The sequence below is a fragment of the Cariama cristata genome, unplaced genomic scaffold (genome assembly GCF_000690535.1).
Source record: "Cariama cristata isolate BGI_N322 unplaced genomic scaffold, ASM69053v1 scaffold591, whole genome shotgun sequence".
Classification (NCBI taxonomy): Eukaryota; Metazoa; Chordata; class Aves; order Cariamiformes; family Cariamidae; genus Cariama; species Cariama cristata.
The window spans coordinates 103094-112702 of NW_009599633.1; the positions used below are offsets into that span (position 1 = coordinate 103094).

General features: G+C 41.0%; 1 protein-coding gene across 1 annotated transcript in view; it reads right to left on the minus strand.

Moving 5' to 3' along the window:
• Nucleotides 1-9609, minus strand: part of LOC104168956 (sodium channel protein type 5 subunit alpha-like) — a gene marked incomplete at its 5' end in the record, with an annotated part of 137117 nt that overhangs the window by 59394 nt on the left and 68114 nt on the right. The gene's annotated exons all lie outside the window — the stretch shown is intronic.

Sequence of the window (9609 nt, forward strand, 5' to 3'; positions counted from 1 at the left end):
AATTAGTCCTTTAGTAGATGACAGTAGATTTTGGATATGAAAACCATAATAGGAGTCTGAGGAGCTTTTCATGTATAGTAAACCGAGTTCAGCCATGTGATACACAAAGTTACAAGAGGACTGTTTACTCTGTGAAGAAATTGTGGATGTTTATGTTCCTCCTTGCAGACAGCTATGGATTTCATAAAATTACCATGCGTGGTAGCAACTGGCATCCTTTCTCAGCAACAGTTTGTGTCTAGTAACTGGCACCCTTCCTCTGCAAAGAAGCCAAGAAGTAAATGGTCGTGAAAACTGAACTGTTTATATCCTACCTCTGCATAAGTGGAGAAGCAAGCAGATTGCAATGCTGCTGAAATACAGCGAGCTTGCATTACTGCCTGGGTGGCACCTGCTTTGTGTGTAAAGTAAACAGGAGACTACAGTCTGCAGAGCTGTCGAGCTGACAACTCTCAGATATGCTGAATTCAGTCTTTCTGAAAAGCCTCGAAAAATCTGAGCTAAAATGAGAGAGAAATAAATAACCACGAACCGGAGAAACGAATCCTGGGTTCTTATTACCAGAACAGATCATTTATGATCTTGGTTCTCCTCTTTCACAAATAAATGTAAATCCTTGTAACACCAATAAAATCAGTGGATTTATCTTTCTGCACTTTAGCATGAGAAGAAAAATCACCAAATCACATCAGGAAAATCCCCTTGCTTCCTTAATATGAGAAGGCGAAGATTAATATCACTTACTCTGCTAGGAATAAAAGAGGGCTGGTGTGCAGCTGTCAATTTTAATTGTGCACACTTAAGAATCTCTCTAACCTGCTTTGAAGAATTGCTTCTGTAAAGCAGAGTTGCTACTGCTCAGTGTAATGAGAAATCAGAGGAAAACCTGGAGCAGTACTACACCACAGCACTAGGATCACAGCTAAGGCACAGAGAGGACTTGTGCTGAGCTATGTTCCAAGTGCATCTTATTAGCAGACTACAGCATGTGCAATACTGATGTAAAGCGTGTGAAGTTCTACCTTAAGGTTGCAACACATGTTCATAATTTAAGATCTGCAAATTCCTCAGAGAGGGTATGAAAACAGGAAAGAGAAAATCTAAACCTGATTATTTGAGATGGGTCATCCCCACTCTCTGCCCTATGCCACCCGGTCCGTCATTCCACTTCAGTAGAAACAACCAGACATCAGGCTAGATTAGTAGACTGATTTTTGTTCAGTTTTTCAGCCCTTATCTACCCCTCCCAGTCCTTTTTTCTTGCCATTCATCTGTGCAAAAGCTAGAAACAGTCTGGCACAAAGGGAGTCGTAAAACATAATAATTAGAAGGTGCCGCTCGCATTTACCATGTTATTCCATCTGGATGTTTTTTCTTTTTCTTGATGACCCAGTCTTTACAGGGATCCCGTTTATTAAAACCCAAATCACTAACACATGCATGCAGAAAGGCAACATGGGCAAAACAGGTTAAACACAATAGTCTCCCAGTTAAGAAACAGCATAGGTCTGTTGCCCAGCTCTTGGGTAGATGAAATTATGCCCTCAACTTGGATGTCCACAGATCCCAAGGGAGTTCCCAACTGTGCTGTCATCTGTCAGAGTGAAGGCCACTGAAGTTTGAAGTTACACCTATATGGCTAGGCACAGAACTCGACCTCCTGGTGGACCTAAGAAACACATTTTTTCCCCTTGAAAATCACAGGGTATTTGGAAAAAACCTGCAGTACTTGTTCTAAACAAAAAAAACACTGCACCTGTGAGTACCTAGCTAGATAAAAATACCAGAATCTGGCCCTTAAAACACAGAATGGCTAAGGCTAAGGCTGGCCAGAAACGACAGCTGCTCGGCATAGGTTGTTAACAGCAAAAACTCCCCTGGAACCAGCCTGCCCTAGTATTTTCTTTAATTTTGAATAAAGGTGAACTAAAACTTCTCCAGACAAACATCATCACAGCCACTAACTGCTGGTCTGTGCACAAGCACTGGATGCTTTGCCAAACGTCATCCCTCAAGGAGAGAAACAGCAGTTCAGCAGTGCTCTTTCTCAGATTAATCCAGTACATTTTAAGCGTTTGAACTCTGGCTGCGGAGGAGCAAGGCACATTATTTCTAATGGCTTCTGCCTTGCTGGCCTAAGATTTTTTCCCACACTGGGCAACACACTGTCCATAATAAAACATAGATTCATTATTCCAAGGGTTGACTCTTAAAATTAGTCTAAGTGGGAGAACTTGGCAAAAAGATGGACTGCCAAAGTTAATTTAGCTTGTTATCAATTCAATGGGCTTAAATAGGCAGTGAAAGTGTTTCATAAGTGTTCATTGTTCAGAGTTCAGGCTAATACCGTCTGCTAAATTGCATTTTGAAGTTTAATCACAATCTACTTTATGTTTCTTTTGGTAATTGGGATCTCTGCACAATATAATATGAAGAACTCAAAGTAATGGGCTCCTCTGATGGAAGTTTAAATTTTGGAAGTTTGCCTCAAAGTGCAGTGACTGAGAGTGCCTGAAATAACCCAGAACCTTTCACCCAAATATGGCGTTAATATTTTGATCATTAAGGAAGTCTCATATTATTACAGGTAGTAGCAACAAAATAATCATTATTTTAAATTTTGTTGTTTTGGACCATAATTAATGGGAGTCATTTCAGCCCCCTGACACAGGCAGGCACGCATTGTCTCACTTGGCACAGGAGCTGCTGGGGAACTGCCTGCTGTTCATTTTGTCCAAAATGTTAAATGTCAGCATTTTCTTTACCAAAGGGAGAAACAGTGAGAAATGCTCATTTCTGGGCAGCATTTTGCTTCAGGGAGGGATATGGATACTGGGAAATGGCACCCAGTAAGCTGTGACTGACGCGTAGTCCACGGTCTGGGCACTTGTCCAAACGCATGTTGTCAAGTCCGCTATGCCTGATATCGGCTCTTTCAATGCCAGGGTTTTTTTTTTTTTCCTCCTCCGTCTTTCTCTCCTCCATCAGCTCCCTGTGTTTCCTGCACCTTAGGCATTATGCTGTGGACAAATATATTTCCCTGCCACTGCGTACTGAATAAGCACCCTAAAACCTTTGTTCACAGCGTGACTGCTCTAATCACGTCAGCAGAAATCTGACGTGGAGTCTTCTTCTTCCCCATTGTACTGAAACAAAATAAACACAAATGTCTTTCTATATGTAGAAGTAAAGATGAGGACACAGGTGCTTTAAATCTGCTGCTGTGATTTACAGACCTTTTTCTTTTTCTAATGGCCTTGCTGCTATTCTTCCAAAGACAATAACTACAGAAATGTTCTATTTTAATTCTAAAAATAATTAGCAAATAATTGAGTTCTACGCAGTTTTCAAGAAATGCAAAGCAAAACATACAGTTTGAAAAGGGAAAAACCCAGGCAAACTGTGGATGTAGTAATAATGAAAAAACCCTGCTATTTTACTTAATGATCAGAAAAATATTGGCCCAAATAAAGCTGACAAGAAGAATGCTGTTAAGATTTATTGCATGCTGTATGCATGTATACACGTGGGCTCACTCTCCTGCCAGTAAGAACTGGGGAGTCATCAGCAGAATTCAAAGGTATTTTATCCAGTTGCACTAAAAGAGGATGTGTCCCACAGACTGGAACTGAAAGCAGACAGAATGTAAATACTGTTTGAAAGGGCATTACGGTTCCTGACAATAAAGTATATTTCCTGCAGTAAAAGGCTGAAATTAATGTACCCTGTCAAATAAACACATGACTTCATGGTACCTCTGATTTATAGATGTTAGGGTTATTAGGAGCATAGGACACTGTCGCAAACAATTTTATATCAAAATCTTTATGCACTGGCATTTTTATAGCAATTTTCAGTAATTTCAGCTACACTTCTGTCAACATGGAATAATTTTATTCACTTTTACAGAATCACTTCAGCTTTAGGAGCAGGTCTGTAATGCACAGAAATTGTACAGTAAAATTTCCACTGTATACAAAGGAAACAGATGTGGGTCCAGATGCAGATGGTGACCTCTCTGTTACCTGAGACATTTCATTCTTTTTTCTGTCTTACAAATGATGTATTATAGCTAAAATAAACTTACAGGCTCTGTGCAGAAATTAGTGCTTGAAGTCTTTGACTCAGTGTTATGAGAAGCTAAACCACGATGATCTTAAAGGCCCTCTCTGACCTCAAAATTATGAATCTCTTACTGGTCAAAACATGCAAAAAAAGCCGTCAGAAACAGTTTCACCTTGTCAAATGCGATAATATGAGTCAGTAATTCTGAAATAAATATGGGGAAGAAGAGAATAAAAGCTTGAGGTTTTGATCCAGTTCAGGGCAATATAGAAACTGTACCATTGAATAGAGACTGTGGTGGCAGCCAGCTCTATCGTTGACTTGCACAGAGGCAGTTACTCATCTAAAGTCTGGAAACTTGGTTTTCCTGGGAGAGGTGTTTGATGGAGCCCAGACAAGGATATACACGAGGAGAGAACGGCCAACTGAGAAAAAAGCATGAATATGATTGAGAAAGCAAGGCATGCTTTGGAGCAACGAATACTCATCTGGTGTGCAAAATCCAGGCAACGTACACCCCTCGGGTCCTCTGTGCAGACCCAGACCCAAACATCTTGAAAATCACAGTAGAGGTGCTGCTCTGCCTTGGAGGGGTCTAGGAAAATCACACTGAGAAGTGTAGTTATGCAGGTTGGAAACTGGGAAAACCTCAGAGGCAATGAAAGACACTGTCCCTTTCCCACAGGCAATATTCCCTGCCAGGTCACGGAAAGGTGAGCCCTAGCAGGCACAGCAACAACTCTTTGCTATTTAAGGATTTCTGCAGCTAGAGATGAGCCTCAGGCAAGAGGATGGGCCAGCCCTCCGCCTGCTTTGCAGTCTCAGGATGGCACAAATTGGCTACGGTGGGAGCTGGGACCTGGTCGCCATGCATGGGAAGGCAGAGCTCCCACAACGTGACTGCCTGGTGTCGAGGAAGGGGTAAGAAGCTGCAAAGCGCTCCGTCCTGGCAGCAGGCAGCCAGCACTTTCCATATGACCCAATTAGCCACTCCGTCGGAACAAATCAATAATGGCATTTTCTGAAGACAAGCAGGCAAGTGCTGCTGGCTCGGCACTGCGCTGCATGTGAAAATACAAAGGTGTTATCTCTGCAGAAAGCAGCATCCGTGCTTGGTTTTATCACTGCAGAGGGGGTGAATGTGAGATGTGGCCAAGAGCCACTAGCCACCGCAGTGTGGATTTTCTTCTCAGTGACATGCTGTAGACAGTTCAAGTTGAGGGAAATAGTTTGAGAAAGGCTGTGCATGTACTAATTAAATTTAAGAAAGGGGAGAAAGCAATAACAACCCTGTTGGGATGACTCAAACAACAAGGAAAGGGTAGAGCCATTTTCTTAGGTTGTACTCGTAAAATTTGCTAACTGTAGGAACTCATCAGTGCAGTAAAGGATCCAGATAGTATGTAGAAAGACCTGGATATCATTGAGGTCTGGGGTAACAGAAACAAGACAAGAGTTCAATAGTGTAAGTGCAGGACACCATACTTTGGGGACTGATTCAGGACACCCAGTGTTACACATTTGGAACCTCCTTTTAGTCCTTAATCACAGGATTCCTCTGAACCATAAAGTGATGTCACAGTGAAAAAGGCACACACTGTTCTGGGCTACAGCTGTGGGCATCTTGAAGGTTAAGCAATACTGAAGTAGGGATTCTGAAGATTTAAGCTTCAAACTGTCTAATGTAAATGGTACAAAACCCTCTGAAACTTTCAATCTAGTTAAATTGTAGGTAAGTTCTGGTAGAATCCACAGTGTTAGGTGGACAGAACTGTGCACATTGAATTGTCGATCACTTTACTGTCCCCATAATCTGGTCCTTACTCCTTCAGGAGGCTGAAAGTTGATGTTACATATGAAAATATGCTCTTTATAAGCAATTACCAGACATTCTACAGAGGTTCAAGAAAATCAATTCCACATTTTAATCTTCTAAGAAGCCAAAATGAGAATCCAAAAGAACCTTGAGAAGATGCAGCCAGTATGTTACTGTGGTTGCTGCTGAGCTTTTGGGAGCTGTTTTCCTGCTAGGACAACCCATATTTAAATTATACATCTCAAAGACAGAGGGAAAACAGAAGAGAGTTATTGTTGTTCTCATTATGAAGCTAAACTTATAATCAAACCCTGAAGAAATCTTGTGGACTGACAGGGAGAGACTTTGCCAGCACTATGAACAGGGCAAGGACAAAGACATAAGCTAAAATGTTGCGGTGACCAGCATCAACACACATATCACAATAATGACAAATGAATTAAGTTCAAGGCAGTCCTTTCTCAGCCTCACTCCTCTTCTGCCAGCTTCTTGCGCCTGCGCTGACTTTTATTGTTTAGCTTTTCTTTCTGATCCTTTCACCATACGTGTGGGCTACAGGCATGTGTCTCCTGGTTCTCCGAGCCCACAGAGCATCTCACTTGCATCTCAGTAATCAAAGGAGATTTAGAAGTTATCAAGTGGGCTCTCTCCTTTGAAACTCTCTCAATGACAGTGCCACAAATTGGTAGCTTTCAGGAAGACGGCTGCTGTCAGTGTAAGCTTTGATAATAGAAATGGCAGCTGAAATTTAAACTTAGACATTTCTGTTACTCTCAGAGGAAAATGTGCAGTCACAGAAGGGTTTCTCATCATCTGAAATTTCAAACTGCTGCGTGTAACACTGTGGGGCCCATTTCTCATAGCCACAATGGCTTACTAGAGTAGTTTTGTGACTTTCTGGGAAAAACCCAGCATTGGTACAGGAGCTGTAAAGTGAGCTGATCATCACCCTCAAATACCCCATTGGGATCAACAACTTTGTGGTTCTGCCTGAGACCAGCCTCCCTTTAGCCTCTTCATCATAACAGATGAGTCTGGACTGATGTGAGCACACGATGAACAGAATATTGTCCAGGACCTTCCACTGACAGAAAAAGTGTAAAGGATGTGTAAGGATAGTGTAGGTTTACCTAGCTGTGCACTGGAAAGGCATACATATGTATAACCCTTTTTTACGTATCTCCTTTCGCCTCCTCTTCCATGTTATTGCACCAAAATCTACATGCATGAGGAGGAAGGCAGGTTCTGGCAATGCTGCCAAAGGGCTGCTAAATTCCGGGTCAGCCAACAACTTTAAAGGGAAGCAGGGTACATTGTCTTCTCCTGAGAAGTAAATATACATACACGTTCTCTTTGTACATACTAAAATATTTAAATATGTAAAAATATGGATTATAATTAGGGGAAGTTAGAATAGATTTGAATGTTTAGCATACCCTTGGTAGTTCTTGTTTCGTTTCTGTATGATGCCCTCCGTACCAAAAGATACTTCACTGTAATTGTGCCCTTTCAGTGCAATCATGTAAATTTTGCTCTTGTTCATGCTGTTCTTCCTTTGCGAGCTCTGCCTTGGTTATCATGGCCATCTCGGAGGCAAGGAGGAAAGGATTCCCATGGAGTTGGGACTCACAGGATTAAAGCTTCTAGGAGCGAGTGGGGAAGTTTATTCCCCAGAGGCCCACAGGGACTGCACATCCACAGGGCTGCCCTTGATACAAAGGTCAGCACGCTGTAATGCCCACAACTCAATATCCAGGGAATTGGGATTTCATACTGACCTCCAGGTGCTATAATTTCTTCTGCAGTAACCAACATGTTGATCAAGAGGTTTTTTTTCTGGGTCCAGAGATCATATGTCTTTGGAATGGGCACCATTATAAATGACAGATCTTTGAATCGTTTAGGATCTGCTTTCTCACGGCTCTGCTCCTTATGGAGACATTTACAGCTGTGCAAATTTATTAGGGTTTTGCAGGAAAGCAAATGCAAAGCTCATCACACAATTATAATTTCTGCCATTCAGCTTCTTCCTATTTTTGCTTATTTATTATGCCAATGTATTTTGAGTCTTTGAGTTGGGACCCCCTTGCATGCACACATTTTCCCCTCTAGAAATTTGATAAAACTGTTTGCTGGATATACGAACTGGCTTCTTGTTTGGACCTTTTCAGCAGTAGACCCCTCAGGCCTGCAGACAAAGGTTGAAAACCATTGATCAGGACTATGCACAGGGGAACAGAAGTGACCTGCAGCAGCTGTTTGTCAAAGCCTGGAAAACTCTAGTGACAGAGCTAATTAATACATTTCTCAACTCTATGCCTTGTATTTAATGCACATGGAAGCAGTGAACTGCAATCCAAATACCTTGTGGTAATGTGACAATGCTACTCTAACGTTTATTGAAAATTTCATTAAAAGATAGAGTGTGAAAACAATATTTTGGTTTGCTTCTACTGTTTTTTTTTTCCTCCCATTTTGTTTCACTCTGAATCCTCAATGTTTATATTACATGTACTACATATGATGTTATGTTACATATGATAATGTTTCAATAATAATAATGTTTTCTTAATATTTTCAAATCAACTTTTATTCATAATGTTCTGTTTCACTAAAATGCCTATTTTTCTACATCAGTTCTCTCCCTCATGACCCTAATAAATATCACTAGAGATCTTAATTCCATAATTACTTGCTGTATAGCATAAAATGGATGGCTGCCTGCTCCATCTACTAATATACATACCAGCACCTAAGTGGACACATTGTACAGCTAAATAAAAATTCACACTTCTTTACTTTGAAGGTACAGTAAGATGTAAAAATCCCAAACCCTCTATGCTCTATGCTGCAGATTAGCTTGCAATTGTGATTGTTGCTATTTATCTTAAGGAAGGTGGAATACAGTGATGCAACATACACATATGTGCGTTCCAGACCTCACGGACACTGATGTGCAAAGTTTTAACAAACTTTTGTTTTGCACTCTGAGGGAAAAATCTGAGACTTTTTAAGACCTCTGAAAGATGTAGCAGAAAGGTGTGGATATCTTTAAGGGCTAAAAAGAAAAAAAAAAAAAAACAAAACCACAAACCCAAACCTCCAGAATTAAACACATTTATACACTATTAGACTCATTTATACTAGTCAGTAGTTGCAGATTGGCTGATACTAACAAACCCATCTACTATATTCATATTTCACTTTTCAAGTATACTGTGTGTGCAGGTTTAAGTAATACAATGCTGGGAATAAAGAAGGACTTCAAAGAAATATATAGATATTATTCATGCCACCCACACTGATCCATAGATCATTTCAATTAAAGATTCATTAAAAAAGATACAAAAGAAGTACCTGAAAGTGTTCACCAAAAATTGCAGACTTCTTTTTTTGTTACCTAGGTGTCTATTTGGACAGTGGGTCTTGGTGACAGTTTTCTGACCCCTTGCTGTTCAGTTCCCCAAGAGAATGGTCAACGTGTAAAACTCGCTGGTGAGCAGATGCACTAACACCAAAAAGATTTCCGCAATGGACCAGCAGAAATTAAAGTTTAGCAGCTGATTTGTGCCTGTCTCCTGACACAGACTCCTTCCTCGGGGCTTTTCTAGGACAGCCCTTCTCTAAGGACAGTTTTACTTCAAAACTTTCTCCTCCTCAACCGAGAGATCAGGGATCCCTCCTGACAGCTGGATCTGAAACAGGAGCTTTGATCCAGTGCCTGCTGA